This window comes from Urocitellus parryii, chromosome 4, assembly GCF_045843805.1.
Source record: "Urocitellus parryii isolate mUroPar1 chromosome 4, mUroPar1.hap1, whole genome shotgun sequence".
Lineage (NCBI taxonomy): Eukaryota > Metazoa > Chordata > Mammalia > Rodentia > Sciuridae > Urocitellus > Urocitellus parryii.
This window is the reverse complement of record NC_135534.1, coordinates 189179731-189196991: the sequence shown is the minus strand read 5'-3', so window position 1 is coordinate 189196991 and position 17261 is coordinate 189179731. Positions and strand designations below refer to the sequence as shown.

At 36.5% G+C, this 17261-nt stretch overlaps 1 protein-coding gene across 4 annotated transcripts in view; it reads left to right on the top strand.

The window, feature by feature from the left end:
* Window positions 1-17261, top strand: part of Lpar1 (lysophosphatidic acid receptor 1) — a 160026-nt gene that overhangs the window by 33991 nt on the left and 108774 nt on the right. Inside the window, exon 1 of one of the 4 annotated variants that reach the window (XM_026391138.2) lies at window positions 1399-1484. The exons of the other annotated variants lie outside the window; for them this stretch is intronic. The gene's annotated coding sequence lies outside the window, so the exon portion shown is untranslated. Of the gene's footprint in view, window positions 1-1398; window positions 1485-17261 lie in introns of those variants that run through there. 4 annotated transcript variants of the gene reach the window in all.

The window sequence follows — 17261 nt, the reverse complement described above, 5'->3', positions numbered from 1 at the left end:
CTAAAGTAAATGAGATAATCTGCCACTCCAACCTTACCCTTTGGTCTGATTAACCTCCCTTGGTTATCCAGTTGTTACTTCACCTTTCATCCTCATCCTCTGCCCATGTGAACCTAGAAAACTCTTATTTGTGTTTATTTATGTGTTGGGGTATATTTTCATATACTCATGTACATAGTCATGTGTGTGTGACTGCACTTGCCTGGGTCTCCTCTTGTTATGGAGAGGCTGTTCCTGAGGCTGCTGTTGCAGGTGACCTATTTGAAGCCAGAAACACCTGCATGGACTCTCCTCAGACTGGGGCACCATGGCATTACTCAATTAAGAGTTCTTGTCAGAGTGATATGAGTGTCTGGCTGTTCTGAAAGGGAATTAAGAAACAAGAGAGAGAAATCAATTACAGTAGATGGGGTAGAGAGAGAAGATGGGAGGAGAGGGGAGGGGAGGGGAGGGGAGGGGAGGGGGGATAGTAGAGGATAGGAAGGGCAGCAGAATACAACAGACACTAATATGGCAATATGTAAAAAAATGGATGTGGAACTGATGTGAATCTGCAATATGTATACGGGGTAAAAATGGGAGTTCATAATCCACGTGAATCAAATGTATGAAATATGATATGTCAAGAGCTTTGTAATGTTTTGAACAACTAATAATAATAATAAAAATATGCTATTGGTCAAAAAAAAAGAAAACTAATTCCAGCTGTATGATAATCAAGATGACAAATATCCCAGAGAAGGTTACTTCCACAAGGTCTCTGCTGCATCTGGATCTCAGGTGAGGGGAGCAGGGGAATGTCAGAGCACATGTTTGGTATCTGTGAGCCTTTCGTTAGGTAGAAAACAAGGCATGAATGGAAGGCCCATGGACCACTTCTGGAGCACAGAAGATAGATGGAGTCATTCCTTATAGGCAGGTTTCATTGTGAGAGTATCAAAGGAAGACCCCACCCCTTAGAAGTCTGTAATCAGCAGCTGACAAAGATGGCCTGTTCTTATGCAACTGAAACAATTGCTTTCGGTAAAAGGGTTGCCTTGCTTTCTTCGACTATATGATTCATTGCGGGAAGGATTATTGTAATGTCAAGAAAATGAGGTACTCATTCTGTCCTCACTATTTATTGTTGTTCCACAGAGAACTGCTTGCTTTACTTTCTGAGTAGACACAGAGATGTAAAGGTTCCAAGGCCAGGGCACGATGACTGACTTTTCTAAATCCAGCAGGGTCTGTTCTCTAGTTACTTCATCTGAAATCCTTTCAATGCAGTTTCATGCGACTGAAATCTTGGAATACTTCTGTGTCCTCCTGCTTGACTGAGAACACTGAAAAGAAAACAACCAAAAAAGCTTGGGTCCTGCTTTCGGGTAGCTTATAAACATGGAGAGACATGGACACAAATGACTAAGATCAAGCAGTGATAAATAATGTAAACCAAGGTTTAAACAAAACTGTCTGCATCTATATGGGGATGGATGAAAAGGGTAAGTCTGCCTTGGGGAAGAAGAATGATTTACATTGGAACAGGACACTGGCTTTAGGGGGTTGGAGAAGTTCATTACATGCCAGAGTAATAAAGAGGGCCCAGAGTGTGCACGTGAGTGAGGAAGAGTGCTTGCAATTTGTTTCTGGCAGAGAGTGATGGTGCATTGGGGACAATCTTGAAGGCTGTGGAGGGAGGGTGCTAGAGGCTGTTGGGAACAAAAAAGGGCATGTTAATGCCATTAACAGATGGGACATAGGGATATGAAGATTGTTGCAGGGAAGATTGCTAGTTTTAGACATGTTTAACATCTAGGCAGAGATGTTCAGCTAATAGCTGCAAATTGGAGTTTGAAGCTTAGCTGAGAGGTCAGAGCTTGCAGTGATCAGTAATAATTGTAATATTTTGAACAATTTTTATGTATAAAGGCCAGTGAAATTTATGTGATAAGCTGGAGAGAACTTTTGAAAGTGAATGAGAAACTCAGCATTTTATCAAGACTCAGATTCTTTAGTGTTTTTTTTTCTTGTTTGTTTTTAGCAGATGGTTTGGTTTTGTAAGCATTCACTGAACATCCACAATGGCTTTTGATAAGGAGGTTCTGGGATGATATGAAGGAAATGGTGCACATTTCAGCATATGTTCTTTGGGATGAACAGAAATCCCTGAAACAATCCATTCCAGCTACTGTTCTCTGAAAAATACCTTTAGCATTATTGGGAGATTGGTGATGATTTGGGAACTAAAGAGAGTTTCAAATTAGCTTTAATTTACTATAAGACAATAGCAATGTGTGTCATACTGCTGTCATAACTACAAAAAAAACACAAATAGATTTCTCAGAACAACTTTGGAAATCCCAGTATCCTAAAGACCACACTTTGAGAAACTCTAATAAGGTTCTTAAAGTCTGGTCAAATCATTTTAAGTTTTCATTGCCAGATTAAGGTAAAAAGTAGACTGCAATATAACTTTGCACTGTACCTGTATTTTTTAAAGCCTTTTCTAGTAAAGAATTTATTTAATTTCAGATAATTGTATTGGCATGCCTTCTTGCAGGTAAGATAGAACAAAGATAAATTTCTTCTTTTTTCTTTTTAAGCCATATGATTTTTTAAGATTATATTAATTTTTATTAATTGGCATATGTGTTCATTTTGGAAAATCCAGTATGTATAGGAGATTCATTTGTAATTTCACCACTCGTAATAGCTTCTTTATTCCATTTTGTGATAATTTCTTGCAATTTTTAACATTTGCTCTTAGTGAATATTTAATAGCATTCTACTTTGTTTCAAAAGTATGTACACATGTCATTAAAATCTTTCATTTTAAATTTCTAAAGACTGGATAATAATCTCAATACCTAATATTCACCTTATTTAACTACTCATTTCCTATCTCTGCTTGCTTCTTCTCAGTCTCTTTGGAGGACTAGTGCTCCTCTTCCTATCTTTAGGTGCTGGTGTTCCCAGGGAATATAGTTTCTAGGTCTTTGCCATCACCCATCCACTCTGCCTAGGATGTTCTTTCCCAGGTATCCAAATGCTTGTTCTTTTATCATTTTCATGTCTTAACTCAAAGGTCACCACCTTCTTGGTGAGGCCTTCTTTAACTCATGCATTTAAAATTGTGTGATGTTTCCTATTTATCCAGTTCACCTGACATTTTCATTGTTGTTCTTATTTTCTTCAGACCTTTCCTTAGATGAGGGCAAAGATTTTTGTTTTTAAATTCCTGTTTTCTGATTTTTTTTTTCCAAAGCTTAGTACATCACCTTGCATGTGGTGGAAATTCAAACTCTTTGGACAAAAATTAACAAACTTATTCATGATAAATATTTGGATAAATGGAAAAATATATTTACCTTATATTGAACATATTAGAATAAGAGACAAGGTTGACTTCATGAGATTTACAGTCCAGTGAAGGCAACAGACTTTGAGCAACTACCTCATGTGACTGACATTAGAAGAAATGGGCATCCTGGAGGAGTCTAGAAAGCCCAAAACCTTGTCTAGGAGGGTAGGAAAGTGTCTGAGACTTAAAGGGCGAACAGCATTAGTTAAGTGAAACTGGGGGGAAGGGAAATGGAGGAGGTGGGAGTTGCTGATAAAGAAAAAGAAGGTGCACACACCTGTAATCCCAGCTATTTGGGAGGCTGAGGCATGAGGATGGTAAGTTTGAGGCCAGCCTGGGCAACTTAGCAAGACCCTGTCTCAAAATAAAACAGGCTGGGAATGTAGCTCAGTGGTAGAGCACTTGTGTAGCATGCATGAGGCCATGGGTTCAGTCCCTGATACTACCCCACAAGGAAAAAAAGAAAAAAAAAAAAAAGAGATGGCTTTGGCATTTTTGAGGAAGAGTGCTTAATTTTTAATAATTTTGAAATAATTAGCATTTTATTTTTAATTATGAGTCAGGCATTGTTGAGAAAGGATTTTTCTATCTGAAAGTGGTCATTTTTAAAAGTGGAAATAGCTTAAATTTTATGTTATATGCTAATAATATTCACTAATTTTTTTTTGTGTGTGGCTTGGGGGTTGATAACTGTAAAATTTAAAACAGTAGAGAGAAAGTAAATTTTCTTGTTTGTACTTGCCTTCATAGGGAGGTATAAACCTGCTAGTGATTCAATATAATGTAGCTGAAGATTGCTTGATTATTGGTGCTTATTCATGTAAACTTTGGTATTATTTGTTTAGTTTATTCTGGTAAGTGAACATGGCTTTTTATTTCTTGTGAACTAATGGTTTCTGTTTCCTTACTGCTTGAAAAGAGCCTGGTTTTCTATAGGTGACAAGTACAATACATGTGTATTAGTTCAGTGAATATAATAATATTATTTACACACTCTCTATGCCCCATTTATCTTCTCAAATTGTTATAGACCAATAATAGTCCTTTAATGTGCCTCTACAAGTGGGCTTCTTACAATTTCTTTCTTTTTTTTTATAGGGTTGGAATCAAATGTCAATTTCTTTATAACAATTTCTATGTGTTAAATAGCAATATGAAATATATATTCCAGTTAGTTCTTTGTTATTTTTTATCAATATAAAATAGCCCATTCTTTTTTTTTTTGCTATTAATGTTACCAATTTTCTTTTTCTTTGTCTAAAATGACTTCATTTATTCTGATTTTAAACTTTTGGTGTCATTTTGTTTCATATATTTCTCTATAAGCAACAATCACTTGGATTTTGTTTTGAGGTTCCTCTTAAGAGGGAAACATTACTTTTATACTTATTATTATAAATGATAACATTTAATGTTAATTCTTTAAGTTTTGTTTGTTTTGAAAGGTGCTGCAGCTTCTGTGAAGAACTCAGGCTTGTCAGGCAGTGCCCTATTTTAAGTCTCTTTCTATCAGTACTCAGCTGCATGGCCTTAAATAGAGCACATAATGCCTCTAGGCTTATAGTCCTTATTTATTCAGAAATGACATACACAAATCTTCATTTAATGTTTTTCAAATGCCTGTTACATTGAATGCATTAGCTACATTGTTGTTATCATTGTTGATTGGCTGAGTCATACAAAATAACAGATATTTGAATACTCTTATCCTGTAAAAATGGCAATTTCATATGGTTCAATCCAATATTATGCTTCTCGGTCATTTATCTTTTTCTGTGAATTATTTGTTTCATACATCTATAGTATTGTGAAATGGCCAAATCTAGTTTTTAGTTTTAAATGTAATTGCCTACATTTTCCAATTGCATTCATAAAAATGTTTCTGATTCCCAAAGTCGAACATTAAATAAGTTTTGATCCTATTCCTGTGCAATAAAATAATTTAGTGTGCCTTTACTTTTATTGTTCCTTCTTTCTCTGTATATATTTATATAATGTGTGACTTTTAAGTGTAAACTTTTTGTAGTCTGTTTTGTAATCAAATCTGTGCTTGGGCCCACTTAAGCCTCTTGCTTTGTTCTCAGAAGGTGCTTCTCCTTTAGTTGGGTGGTGGTGTTCTAATATTTATCTGGGCAATTGCATGTTCTGCATTCCTGAGTTGACATAGGGTTTTTTTTTTTTTAATGTGCATCAGAGCATCTATCTTGTTGAGTTCAAAAGGTGCTGTATGCCTCATGCATGTGGGCCAAGGATATCCTTCTTACCTATTATTTGCAGTGAATGTTTAGTGGAAATAGTGTCTTAATTTTGGCTCCCCCTTTTAAATTTCCCAGTGCTATTGCTAATTTTTGTGCACCTTTTTTAGCATTTAATGGAAAGTTGAGAGGAGTTGCATTGAGTAATTTTATTTGGTGATTTTCAAAGATTTTTGGCCATGACCCATAGTTAGAAATATTTGTATATATATGAATGAAACAACAGTTTCTTGCAGTCTACCATATACAGTAATTCCATTTTCTATTTTTTATATGTTTTCTATTTTTTCCCATTAGTCTATTTTCATTAAAAGAGTGCTATTCACACTCAGATATTTTGAAAACTCTGATCTAATCATAAATAATGCTTTGAAAGACACTGCTCTAGTCTGCTCCTGTGCTGTCTGGAGTTACGTTTATTCATTATTCAACATGTATTTATTATGTACAGTCTCAGTTTCTTGTTTTACTAGCAGGGTATAAAGTAGGACTTTCAATCCTATTCTCCATGTTCTCCCCCCCAAAAAATTAGTATGTCTTTAATTTTCTTGCTCTTCCCCAATTTCCATTATTTTTTAGTATATATTTTCACTTCATAACTTAAAAAGTTAAATGCAGTCATTTCTTAGTATTGGGGATTGGTTCCAGGAATGCCTCCACATCCTCTATCCTCTAGGGATACTAAAATCCATGGATGGTCAAGTTCATTATATGAAATGATATAGCATTTGCATATAACCTATAACTATTTTCCTGCATAGTTAAATCATCTATAGATTATTTACAATACCTAATAAGATGTAAATTCTAGGTAAATAGTTGTTATATTGTATTGTTGGGAATAATGACAAGGAAAAGTGTCTGTACACGTTCAGTAGAGACTCCATTTTTTTTTCTGAGTATTATTTGTCCACGACTGGTTGAATCTGTGATTACAGAGAGTTTTCTATCCAGACGTAAGGTTTCAGACGTAAGGTTTCTGTATTGTTTTGTCATCAAATCTGCAGCAGTGCTTTTTGTGTTACTATGATTGATTCTGGTGAGGGTGATGAGTAAAGTAGTCATTATCACATGGGGCACCAAGCATTGAATCTAGAGGGAAGGAGGATATTGACCAAATGATCACCCAGATGTATAAATTCAAGATGTGATGTTGCAAGGGAAAAGAGCATATGAGATTAAATGGGGAACCTCATCTGACTTTGGGGTGACTCAGGGTTTCCCTGGGGAAGTGACGTTTCATTAGGTCTGCAGAATGAGACGGATTAACTCTGTCAAGGGCTAAAATGGGATGTGTGTGTGGGATTGTTCAGTCATGGAAAAAATGAGTTAGGGAAGGAAAATACAGTGCTGGAAGAGAATGACAGGTAGAAGGCCATTTTTTTTTTCTTTTTGTTTGATGAATTGGCATTTTTTTTGACTTCCTGTTTGTAACTTTTTTCCCCCTTCTCACTTGGCAAAAGTCAAATGCGAACAGAAAAAAATTGGGGAGAGATGAATGTAGGTGTTTGTTGAAACAGTTTTGAGTAACAGCCATGTAGTATACTGCTAAATAACAGCACATATTGAAGGCTTGCTCTGTACTAGGAACTGCACAAAGCTGGGCTTGGTTATGTAGGACAAGTAGATTTGGTGGGTTAAAAAACACTATTTATGTAGGGTAGTTACCAATTTAGTAACCAATGCATAATTTGTAAGAAATTAGAACACTGAAGTTAAAAAATATATATATATATATATTTAATAGACCTGTATTTTATTTATTTATATGCGGTGCTGAGAATCGAACCCAGTGCCTCACATATGCCAGGCAAGTGCGCTACCACTGAGCCCCAGCCCCATGAAGTTAAGTTTTGATGAGTGAAGATCAGATGATTATGTCATAGCTTCTTTGTGAATTTTTAAAGTAATGGTAAGAATTATTGCGGTGCTGATTTCTATTTTTTAAATACCTTTTTTAAAAAGTTAATTTATGTATTACAGGAAAAATAAAAACATAAATAAAGAACAAAGTCGTCCATTCACAAGCAGCTTAGTTGGATGTGTCTCTCCAGGTTGTGAATATATGGACATACATCCCATTTTGTGTGACTAAGATAATTGTGTGTATTATGCTTTTCTGCACATCATGAATATTCACCAATTCAAATTCCCAAAGCTACATGAGAATTATTGATAACTAAGAATATACTGCACCAACTCAATCTGTTAAAAAATTGTAATCCTTTCTTGGGGACAAAAATTTCACTGAAGACAGAAATGGCAACAGGCCTCTAGGTAGTTATATTGGCAGAGTTACAACTAAAAATAATGCATTCCCTTAGTGCTCAATTTAAAATGAGACAAAGCAACAGAATACACCAAGCATGTTTCTAAAAAGGCTCATTATCAGATTTCTACTACTGAAATATTACCAAGTATCCATGTTCAAAATGAATTAAAGTATTCCTATGGTATAGCCATAAGATGCACACACACTAATGATTCATATCCAAATGTAAATCCTTGAGCACTTGCTCCCATTTCTCCCTGCATACTTCCTTCTGCTCCTCTTCTGCAGCCTGATGAACAAGTTCTGATAAACAATGCCCAGAGATAAAACAATTCCACTTCCAAGATGCATCTTTTCTATCAATTATAACAAAAAGATATTTACAAGTTGGCAAATTCACTAGCTCTACTTTTTATGATACCTCAGGATATGTAGAAAGGTTAGATGTTGTGAAATAAAGTGTGAACTTTGTGCACTATAACACAAGTGCTTTACCAAAAATGCATATATAGTTCTATGGTTGTAATTTAAAACTGTCTTCCAGATATGGTGGTACTAGCAAGGAGCACTTCCCCCCACCCTTCCTCTTCATCATTCCAGTGACTAAATTCAGGACTACCCCTACTTCCAAGAGGTGGATTACAAAGGTCATTCCCAGATGACCGTTCTTCCTAAAAACTAACAAAAGGATATTTATTTAGGGATTATTTTGCTACTTCTAACAAATTTTGGATATTAGAACTTATCCTTAAATACCCAGCATTATTAACTAAATATAGCACCTATAACAATGGCTAGACAGTCTGAACTAATCTAAGGGACACAGACTGCTTCTCTATGTCTACTTTCTCCTTCTCCTACCTACCACCCAGTGAACCTTCAACATACTCTCTAAGATATCAAGTTCAACAGTTTCATTCCCCTAAATGGCAACCGTTCCTATGTACTAACAAAAAGTACTTAAAGGGTATTACTTTAGCCCTTTACTTTTAAGTAAAGGGCTAAAGTAATACCCTTTAAAACACTAGATATTTCCAACAGGAACTTAAGTTTACAGCTATTCATACAATAGCACTGAACAGACTGCATACACTTACTTAACAAAGGCTAGCCTTTGAAGCAAAGAAACCTTTGTTTTTAAAGACTAGGATTTGAAAGTGTCTTCCAAACAAGAACATTCTGGCCTAGAGCCTTTCCCCTTCTCATTTCTAATCTACTCTACACAGGGGTCAGATATATGCATCTGTAAATCTTAGAGATGACTAACAATTTCACTTCCTAAGTGGTTTTAAGAACAGTCTTTCCTATGAATTCAACACATAGTGTACTCAGTGTGTTAGTTTACTAACTGTACTTTTGTTACACGCTGGCAACATCTTTAATATCTAGAAAGACTAGATGTACATTAGGACTCATTTGTCCTTTATACACACTATTTATACAACATAGTAAAACAAAACTCACAGATATAAGTGATAATGGTCAATCTTCCTTCACAGAAAATATATTTATATAAAGCTCTTTGCATTTTCTTTTCCTTCTTCCTCCCTTAATCAGCACAAATATAATATGTACTGCTCAGAGGAGTGTTTTGATCATACCAATTCCAAAAGATAGTTATTTCATTATGGAGTTTAACAAAAAGATATCTACAAGATGTTTTATTTACTATCTCTACTTTTTAATTTTTTTTTTTTTTAGTTGTTGACCTTTATTTTGTTTATATGCAGTGCCGGGTATCAAACCCAGTGCCTCACACATGCTAGATAAGTACTCTAACACTGAGTTACTGCCCCAGCCCTACTACCTCTACTTTTAACATACTTTGTGCATTTATAAGCACCTAGTCTTTCTTAAGTGGACTTAAATTTGTCTACTATGTAAATAGTAGTGTCGAGTAGTCAACTACACATGTGACAATGGTTATATCTGAAAGCGTCTTCTAAGTAGGATCATTCTGTCCTAGAATCCTTTATTTCTTCCATTTCTTTCTCCTATGTCACATGTGATATGGGCACATGTGTCTCTTGGATGTGATGCTACAATTTCACTTTCAAACGTCCTTTTCAGTAGACTGCCTTTCTATGAATTTTAATACAAAGTGTACAAAACGTGTTAGTTTACTAACTCTACTTTTGTCATACATTAGTGACTTCTTTACTATCTAGAGACTAGATATTAAAAATTAGGTCTTCTTTGTCCAGTGTACACACAATATATGCAGCATAGCACAGCATAGCAAAGTTAAATGAAATGCATGTTACAGGGCAATTGGTAAGCTGACATTTTCTTTCTTTTTTTTTTTTTTTTAAAGAGAGAGTGAGAGAGGAGAGAGAGAGAGAGAATTTTTAATATTTATTTTTTAGTTCTCGGCGGACACAACATCTTTGTTGGTATGTGGTGCTGAGGATCAAACCCGGGCCGCAAGCATGCCAGGCGAGCGCGCTACCGCTTGAGCCACATCCCCAGCCCTAGCTGACATTTTCTAACACACTCTAACAGAACACCTTTTGCAACTTATTTCCTCCCACCTTGCTCAACCCAATGAAAAAGTACAGACAATATTCTGTTCAGAGGTGGTTTAACATTTCCAAACACATTATTTCCCACCAGTTTTTAAAAGCTATTTACAAAAAGTTTTATTCTGTTACTTAAATATATAATATTCCACAGAAGAACCTGTCCACTATGCACACAGCACTGGTAAATAAATTTGCACATGTAGCAATGGTTATAATCTGTGATATCTCCTAATATGGCCATTCTGTCTTTGAACTTTTTCCTTCTCACTTCCTTCTCTCTACATTCAGACCAGTGGACAAGAACAAGCATATGTAACACTTACAGACAGTTGAACAAGTTCATATCCCAAAGTCATTTACAGAGGACAAGCCTTCCTATGAATTGCAACACAAAATGTTCAAAATGTGTTAATTTCATTACCTACTTGGTCATACACTGATAACCTCTTTAACATCTAAATACTAGATGTTGCAAAATTAGGACTCATTTGTCCATTATATACACTATATAAATAGCAAAACAAAATACACAAAACATATAGAAAACTGATGTCTGAAAATGTCCACTTATGAACACACCAACACATTACCTTTTGCAATCGCTTCCCTCTCACCTCATTGAACATGTACAGACAGTACTACACTGCTCACAGAGGTGGTTTAACAATTCCATTCCCCAAAGACAACATTTCCTATGAATTTTAGCAAAAACGATATTTACAAAGTGATATTTTACTACCTCTACATTTAACATACATCAGGCACTTCTAAAGATGTTTCAAGTAAGGACTCAATTTGTCCATTATGTACATGACAGTCTTGAATAAACTGCATACATGTAACACTAGTTCTAATTTGTGAAGCTCAGAAGACAATCCTTCCTAGGAATTTTAACACAAAACATACAAATTTTGTTTACTAATCCTACTTTTGACATACACTGGCAACCTAACATCTAGAAAGACTAGATATTGATTAGAACTTGTTTGTCCTTTATATACACTATGTGCACAGCAAAGTAAAACAAAATCCATAAACATAAGGAACAATCTTGCCTCATTTTAAGCACATTGGCATGATAGGCCAGAAAACCAGTTCACAATGTGTACTACTCCACAGGGGGGTTTGGCTATTGCCTCTCCAAAATATTTCATAAGAATTTTAACAAAAATAAATTTATAGAATGTGTCATGCTTTAACGTATATATCGGGCACTTTAGAACATCTAGAAAGTCTAGATAGTTCAACAAAAGTTCTTAGCATTGTCCACTGTCCATACACCAATGAGGAATAAGAGGCACACACAGAACAGTGGTTATAATACAACCAGTCTGGCACAGGCCCTCCTTCTTCTCACCATCAAAGTCTTCTCCATGGCCTCTGACCTACTGAACAAACATGGACAAGTGTCGGGCCTAGAGGTGGTCTAACAACTCCATTTCAAAGTCACTTCCAAAAACATTTCAGACTTTTTAAAAAAACGTGCATTTATAAGACGCTATTTCCTGACTCTACCCTACTGTTGAGGACCCCTTCACATTTAGAATGTCCAGACACAGCAAACGACTTAAAAGGTTGGGGGGAAATTTGAGGGCAGTTCTTTCATATTATATACACAAGTCTTCTAAAAACGGCCAGTGAACCTTCCAAAGGACGGCGAGCATTTTCCCATTGGTCAAGAGTGGTGTGTTCCTCTGCTGGTTCTCCGGTGGAAGGAACACCAATCGCCAAGGGCGGCTATCAGGGCCCTCGCTCACCTTACAGGTCAGCTAAGGCCTTTGTTTTTAAGAATTATAAAACAAGTTTCCTTTGGTTGCCCTCCACGTGCAAGGTGAGGTCTCATTGGTCGAGGCGTGGTCTCGCGGGACTAGGCGTGGTCTCACGGGACTAGGCGTGGTCTCTGAAATCAGCTCCTATGCGCACCGAGGTCTCTAATCTCGGGGCTCTCAGTCTTAGGTGTGGTGATTTCCACCATCCTCCAGCCTTTTTGGGCCCTTGAAGCCTCCAGTGGCCGCCTTTCTTCTCACCGCCAAGTCCTCAGCACTGCTTGGGCTGGGATGGGCAGGATTGAGCCTGGAGACTCAGCAGCCGGCGAGGGTCCAGGTCCGGAGTCTGACAGGTCACTACCGCCATCAGGTCACCCAGGCGGAGAGGCTCACAGGTCCTTCATAGCCTAGGCCAGCCAGCAGGGTAGTCGGGGTTGGTGGGGGACAGGACTTAGGGTGTGTGTAGGGAGGAGACTGCCAGCCCACCCTCCGGCCTGTTCCTAGGCCCCTGGTTTACCTGCTGACCTGGGGCCAGGGGACCCAGAGGGCCTGGGGAGCAGGCCCTGCCCCATTTGCCAGCCCCATTCTCTGCCAGAGCTCTTTTTTCATTTGTATGTTTGCCACGGTAAAATTTTAGGGTTCATTTGTCCCCAGCTTTTTAAAAAGATATGTACAAGGTTTTTAAAAATATTGTAAATTGGAAATCCACGGGAAGGTGTTGAGGCTGAGACAGGAAGCCATGATTCAAGTGCCAATTTTCTTACTGCTGCCCATGTGGCCTTCGAGAGCACATGACCTTTCCGGGCCTTAAAGTTCCTCTTAAATTAACAGTATTTGGAATCAGTTTGAATCAATCATTCTCCAGTTTTATTGTTCAGTGGGTCTATGCTTTTTATACTCAACTTTGTTCTGGCCTTTTAATCTTAAAGACTTTACTCCATGTCATCCAAGAAGCTCAAACTCAAGTTGGGAGAACTCCCTGTCTTTGCATCCTTTTGTGTTTTTGTAAGGTAAGGCTCAGGTGGCACGAATAGCTTCAAAACACGGAAGGATGGACAAAGATTAGAATCTTCTTGAGCAAATATTTAAGACTTTGGCATCAGAGTTTATAATGTGACCACACTCAAATTTCAATTTTTTAAAAAACTCTCAGGAAAAAAAAATCATCCTTAGATTTATCTGCTAGATGCTTGCTTTTGAGAAATGTGAGGTATCTAAGTTATGTATAATCCATATTTTGTAAAAACTACACTGAACAGTGGGTGATGTTATTTCAAAGAGATTTAAAGAGCTAAAGAGTCATGTGGAGGACAAAGTCAGTTTTAATGACTATTCCAAGCTTACGTGATCTTTTCTAAGGAACGGGGTTCATATGGAAGGGAATAAAAGGTTTCTGGAAACCACACTTTTCTTTTTTCTCTAGCCAGATTTACTGAGGTGTAATTGACAACTATATTGAAGTACAATTGTATTTATTAAAAGTGTACAACATGCTGCTTGTATATACGAATATATCATGGAATGGTTGTCATAGTTGATCAGGCTAGTTAAATATCCATCTGCTCACATAATTACCAATTTGCGCATGATAAGAACACTAAAGCAAATTTTAAGTGTACTGCACAGAATGTTTAACTTTAGACACCATACTATACATTAGAACTCCAGAACTTTTTATAACTGAAAGCGCATACTCTTTGACCAACATCTCTCCATTTCCCTCACCGACTAAGCTTTCTTACCATTATTTTAAATCATTTGATTCAAATACATTTAAACATTTCTGTCTTTCAAAATATTGAGTCTTTCAAGTTCACTTATTGTATTATGAATAGCTTATTACATTTGCTATAATTTTTTGTTTAGAAATTGAGAGGAAAAATAATACGCATACCTTTTCTTTTTGAAATCTGATTCCTCATTCATAATAATTATTTATTCAGGAAGTCCAGGTGACTGTGGGGATTTTATTTAGTGTGTTTTGGTGCTGATTCATCAGTTAATATTCCTTTTTAGCTGTTGAATATCTTCTCCTTAGGCTGATTGCAGTATGGAAACTGACCAGGACTCCAGGCCCCTTATCTGGGACAAGGTTGGGGCAGGTCACACAGGCTATGTTTAGGATCAAGGGTAGGTCCAGGCAGCTCATAGGCATGGGTGTTGCTCAGGGCTAATACTAGAATAGGTTGTGTTACAGGGAAGGGGGTTATGGGGTGGGGGGTTAAGACATACAGAACCTGGAAGAGGCATAGAGCATTCCTGTACTGCCTAGGATTCTAAGAAAGGCAATCCAGAGAGGACCAAGAGAGAGATGTAGAAGACAAAAGTTGAAAGCTCCATGGAGAATTTTTATTTTTTAGATTTGGAAGCATGAGTTGAACTTCTCAACTTATTCAAGGGAATCTCAACACTCAAGCAGGACTTTGCCTCTGGGAACTTGGGAATGGACCAGCTCCCACTCCTGCCTGTGTCTTCTTCTCTCTTCTTCCCATTTAGTGTCAAAGTAACTCAGTAAAAATGTTTCATTGACCATTTGAATTGAGGGCCAAAAATTACAAATTCTTACCTGATTCAAGGATCAGGAACCTTGTTGAATACCATTTCTCTAGGAGTAAGAATCTGCCCAGGTTTCATGTTTAAATATGTTATATACAAGAGAATCATTATAAAACATGTAGTCCTTGTTATGTGCTGAATTGTGTGCCCCCAATATTTATATGTTGAAAGCCTAGCCTATATGTGTTTGTGTTTGGGTATAGGGTTTTTAGGAGGTTATTAACATTAAGTGGGGTCATAAGAGTAGGGCCCTAATTTGGTAATTGATAGTTTTATAAGAAGAAGGAGCTGTCTCTATATTTGTGTACTAAAAGACTGTGTGAGCACACAGTAAGAGACCTGCTACCTGCAAGCCAGGAGGAGTCCTCACCAGAAACCTGCCATGCTGGCATCCCTGACCTTGAATTTTCAGTCACTAGAACTATGTATATTAAGTAGTTTGTTATGGCAGTCTAAGCTGATTAATACCATGTTTTATTAATTTTGATTGGAAAGAAGTGCATTAATTCTGGCCAGTGGCTGTCATGGCAGATGCTTATGGCTTATTTTGGGATTATTCTGATATATGGGGAACGCATAAGATCACTTACCTGCCTGTCTCTTCTTCTTTCTTCATTCCATTTGGTGTCAAAATAACTCAGTAAAAATGTTTCATTAAAAACATTTAAAATATGAAACTGTTTAACTTCTTTGAAAATATTTTATGTGAAATGCTGCTTAATACAAAAATCTTTTGAAACCATATTATGACAACATTTAAATAAACCCATTCATATTTGCAGTTCATTAGTGAATAAATTTTTCATTTAATGTTGGTTTTATAGCCTGTTTCCATTATGGTCTGCTTCTTCCTAGAGGTAACATATATTTTTGTTTCTGTAGGTCATTTTTTAAAACCCACTGTTGTATATGTCAATTTCTGAATTATATATTTAATACCCTTATAATCCATTAAGTTGTTAAACTGTTCAATCATTGTCCTATTTTTGGACATTGAGTTTTATTTTCCCTTTCCTTAATATCTTAAAAATTGCATCCCACAGCTTTCCATGCAATTTTCCTTTTTTATTGGTATATATTAATTATGCAGCATAGTGGGGTTTATTGTGGCACATTTATATGTGCATATAATATATTTTGACCAATTTCACTCCTCATTACCTTCCCTTCCTCTATTCTTTCCCCTTCTTCTATACTAATAATCTCCCTTCTACATTCATCATGTTTCCCCCTGCATGTCATTTTCTAAGACTAAGAATGAAATCACCAATTTGAGAGTAATATCATTTGGTTTTTAACTAGAATTATATATAATTTTTTTTTGCTGTGCTTAGAATTAAACTTTGGTCCCTGTGCTTGTCAGATCAGCATCAAGATTCTTAGAAAAGTAACATATGATCATTGTAGAAAATGAAAATATAAAGAAAAAAAAACAACTATCACCTAGAGATAGCCTTTGTCAAGTTTATGGGATATTTAAAAAAAATTTGTGTACATTTTATGTAGTTGAAATCCTAATTCTACTTGAAGGCAATCTTAATTCCACTCACTGCCTTGCTAAACTGAACACCTTTGTGTACAAGACATTTTCTGTATTTCAGGTGATTCTGTAGAGCAGGTCCCTGGTAACAGAATTTGCTGCTTCAAACTGCATAATTATTTTTTACAGCTTGTGATGGAAATAATGAAATTGATTTCTAAAATAATGATAACACTTTATTTCATACAGAGAGTTTGAGAAAAATTGAAGATAGAAATTAGTATGAGTGAAAAGTAGATTTGTAGAAAGTAGAAACTGACTGGAGCAACAGAAAAGTTTAATAATGATCAGTCCTGTATGACACTGAGCAGGGTTTTTAGACCTCCCTGGTAGATGGTCTCTGCTGTGTGAGATCCTCTACTCACCAAGTTTTGCATCCTGAGAACATCATCTCAAGCCTCCTTAGGTCTTGTGACCTTTGAATGTACTGCCTTTAATATGCCATGAAAAGTTTGGTTTTTAGCTGCATTTATTTATCAGCAGACTTTTTCTGGTGGTATGCTTCCTGAAATAATGGGTCAATTACTAGACAATGGAGCAAGTACCCTAATGATGGATAGCAAAGAATTAACACTGCAAGTATATTTATATCTGTTCTTGATAGTGTGTCTTCATATTAGTCCCATAAACTTTATTTTCTTCCGGATGTCATTAGTGTTGCATCCAGGGAGGGACCACGTCAGTGCTTTGGAGAAATAAAAACTTCCTTAAGGGGTAATCCATCATTTTACCCTTTACTAGGGGTGGTCATGTAATATACTTAAATTTGACATCCAAATAATGAGCACTTGGGCCGGGGATGTGGCTCAAGCGGTAGCGCGCTCGCCTGGCATACGTGGGGCCCGGGTTCGATCCTCAGCACCACATACCAACAAAGATGTTGTGTCCGCCGAGAACTAAAAAATAAATATTAAAAATTCTCTCTCTCTCTCTCTCTCTCTCTCTCTCTCTCCCCTCTCTCACTCTCTCTTTTTAAAAAAACAAAACAAAAAAAAAAAAACAAATAA